Genomic DNA, 3,518 nt, shown 5'->3' on the forward strand with positions numbered 1-3,518 from the left:
TGATAACTTTGAAGATAGTTTCAGTTCCATAATAAGCTTTTTTGTTGTTGTGCAATCATTTCAGTCATTTCTGACTCTTCATGACCCCATTTTGAGTTTTCTTGGCAAAGATATTGGAGTGGTTTGCCATTTCCTTCTCTATCTCATTTTACAGATGAGGAAACTGAAGGAAACAGGGTTAAGAGACTTGCCCAGAGTCACACTAGTGTCTGAGACTGGATTTGAACTCAGGTCATCCTGACTTCAGATCTCAGGCTCTATAAACTTCACCATCGAACTGCCTAATTAACTTAGAAAGCCAGATAGCAAAGGGTTAAGAAGTTCTTGGGAGGAAAGGAATTGGTGAGAAAAGGCCACTTCATCTAAATGAAGGACAACGGAAAGGGGCTTTGTGATGAAAAGAAGTCAGGGAGAGGAAGCTTACAGCAAATTACCTCTTTTTCTCAGTATTTGAGAAAAATTGGTTTCCCTGGCCCTGACTGACCACTTCTCCTTGATTCAAGTTTGCTGATATCCCCCCAGCACTCCAGCTGAATCCTTTCCTGTTCAATCCCCCTTTAGCAAAACATTCATCCTAGCATGACACTTTTCCCTATCAAAGTTAACTACAGGCTTGCACCATTGCTGCTTCTGCTCTCTACGGTTTCATCTCTGCTGCTGCCTACCTTAATCATTACAGATAGAGATTTGAATTGAAGAAAGTAGGTCTCAGTCTCCAGAAACATAAATGTCTGGCCCCCAGAGCCTTCTTTTATTCACCTCTACAGTAGCCAAAGTCCCCCCCCCCCCAGTATCTCTGTCTGCTTCCTGAACTGCAAGGACAACTAACTGCCTGGAAGTCTCATAAGTGCAAATGAGAAGGGGGAGAAAAAGGGGAGGAACTCCCCAGCACAAATTTAACTCTTCTCTAGGGTCCACTAGGAATTTAACTGTTCCCACTTGAAACCTCCAAGGCAGATCTTAGCAAGGGGAAGATAGTCACTAGCCTTTTAGTTATCTATTTTATTTATTTATTTATTTGTTTGTTTGTTTGTTTGTTTGTTTATTTATTTATCTATTTGGGGGAGGGTGGGGGAGGCAAGGCAATAGAGGTTAAGTGACTTGCTCAAGGTCATACAGCTAGTAGGTGTGTCAAGTGTCAGAGGCCGAATTTGAACTCAGGTTCTCCTGACTTGGGTTGGTGTTCTATTGACTGTGCCACCTAGCTGCTCCCCTTTTAGTGATCTAAAAAAGAAAACACTGCAGTGGTCTTTCCCTCAGTCCCCAAACCACTCTGAATTTTTCAGCAGATGAAAGTTCAGAATTAGGAGAACTGCTATGGGTTTTCCTCTTATAATGGATACCCATTACATTTGTAGTACAAATGTACAGTGATCTAAAAAATTTAAATTTATTGACTGATGCAATAATCCTTATACAATTCTACACGTTTAATATTTTTAATATGTAATATGCCCATTTTTTTGCTGCAATTATTTGTTTTTCATGATTTTGGACAGAGTTCACAAGATAACACATTCTCTAATTTAACAAGAAGCCACACTTTTATCACAATGGATATTAAGCATAACTTTAACAAATAGCTCCTTTCCCCAAGTTTAGCCTTGATTACTGCTTATAGGTTTTCTTTTTAAAAATTTTATTTTCAGTTTTGAATTCTTTCCCTCTTAGCCCCTCACCTCCAATTCCTTCATTGAGAAAGCAAGAAAAACAAAACCTGTCACAAACCATAGTCAAGCTAACAAGTTTTGAGTAAGTTTTAAATCAAGCCAGTTCCAGGTTACTGAAACATGTTTGTCTCTGTCTCGGACAAATTTCATATCCTTTTATGACATATATACAAGGTAAGTTTTCCTATACTTCTGGAACAATTCAGCTTCTTAGTATATTAATACATTTGCCAACATTCATCTTTCCTTCACTAGGGATATGAATTCCAGTCCCGATGAAGTAAAAAAATTTCCAAAACATTTTTTTGGAGGAATGGATGGTTTAACAGTCTGATGAAGATGCACATGTTTTACAGGCTTATCTGGACTTCTGGTATAAAGCTTTGAATGAAAAGTTTCGTAAGAAAAAAAATTACCTTTTCCCAATCTTCACCTGTCTTTGTATTGTCTTGCCCACCGTGAGCAGTTTTCAATTCATAACAATAATTAGCAGGGTTTTGGTTTTTTTTTTTTTTGCTGTTCTTCCAGCTTTCAAAAGCTTATGCCACACTGTAATCAGGAAAACCCCCTCTAGCCCAGGGTCCTCTGAAGGTCTCCGTTTATTTTCTGAGAATTAATCAGAAATATTTTGTCAATTCTCTGTGTTGTTTTCCTTTTTTCTTAAACCACCTTTTGTGCTTCAGTGCAACAGATCTTATTTCACAGGACCTTGAATGATCATTGAAACACATGATTTTCCCATACAAACAGTGGTTGCAACTTTTGCATGTTTCCATTAAAAAAAACAAACAAACAACCCAACAACACAGAATTAAAAGCACAACAAAAGAGAGTCAGGAAATACAGGCAGGTGGCACCCAATCCAGCACTCAACGGACAGAGAACTAAAGGGGATGGGTGGGTGGAAAGTTGGTCAAAACCAGAAATTGTTCGGCCTAGGGGCAAATACACAGACTAGATCACTCGGCTCTACAGGTCCCAGTCCTTATCATACCCTTCCAATAGAATGGAAGCTCGCTGGGGGCAGCAACAATTTCTTTTGTCTTAAGACTCCGACCTCCTAGTATAGAGCCTTGAACGCCCATCAAACTGAAATGACGTCCTAGTCCTTTAAGGTACCACCCACCTCCACTTACCTTAGAAGGCCTGCTTTATAATTCATGAGACCAAGATCCTCCCTCCTTCCACCAGAAGTCCCACCCCCAGCCCCAAAGGCACTCCACCCCCCACTCCCCTCCGGGAGCGACTAGCGCCCCCCCCCCCCGCACCTTCCCCGGCGATAGTGAGTTCATTTCTGCCCTTACTTAGACCCGCTAGTTCCGGTGAACGTCACGTTCACCTCTGACCATAGAAATATTGCCCTTCGACGAAGCCACTTCCGCCCTCATTCATCCCGACTTCCGTCTCGGGGGTGTCTGTCTCGCCAGGTGCCCGTACTACCAGACTCGCTCTAGTCGCTCCCGGAAGTGACTGGGCCTTTGCACCCTCCCCCCCTTCTCCTCCCACCCCAGTTCCCTCCTTTCCCCACCCCTCCTTCGTTTCCGGTGTTCCCGCCTTCTCGCCGCAGCGGCTCCTCTCCAGGCCTGTGGGGGGAGGGGGGAGGGAGGGGGGTGGGGAGGGGAGGAATCTGGGTTCTTCAGTGCAGGAGCGCCAGCAGCACTTCCGGGTGAGTGGAGGGGAGGGGGGGCGCCAAGTGCCTCGCGCCCCCGCCCTGCGGGTGTGTGGAGCGGGGCGTGTGTGTGTGTGTCCGTCCGTGTGTGTACACACTCCTCCAGGGTGGGGGGCAGGAGGGTCCGTCGGTCCGCCCAGCGCCCCGAGTGCGCGCGCTCTCTCGAGCTCTACTTCCCC

The 3,518-nt window shown here is 44.5% G+C and overlaps 1 protein-coding gene across 6 annotated transcripts in view; it reads left to right on the plus strand.

Annotated features, from left to right (window-relative positions):
* The first annotated feature begins 3,245 nt into the window (after positions 1–3,245).
* Positions 3,246–3,518, plus strand: part of ZNF384 (zinc finger protein 384) — a 24,641-nt gene continuing 24,368 nt past the window's right edge. For 4 of the 6 annotated variants that reach the window (XM_069101601.1, XM_069101600.1, XM_069101604.1 and 1 more), the window contains exon 1: positions 3,247–3,336. The gene's annotated coding sequence lies outside the window, so the exon portion shown is untranslated. Of the gene's footprint in view, positions 3,337–3,518 lie in introns of all 6 variants that reach the window. The other 2 variants (XM_069101602.1, XM_069101605.1) reach the window with 2 other exon arrangements.

Source organism: Petaurus breviceps, unplaced genomic scaffold, assembly GCF_028583685.1.
Source record: "Petaurus breviceps papuanus isolate PSGF00001 unplaced genomic scaffold, PetGlider_PUasm1.0 470, whole genome shotgun sequence".
Lineage (NCBI taxonomy): Eukaryota > Metazoa > Chordata > Mammalia > Diprotodontia > Petauridae > Petaurus > Petaurus breviceps.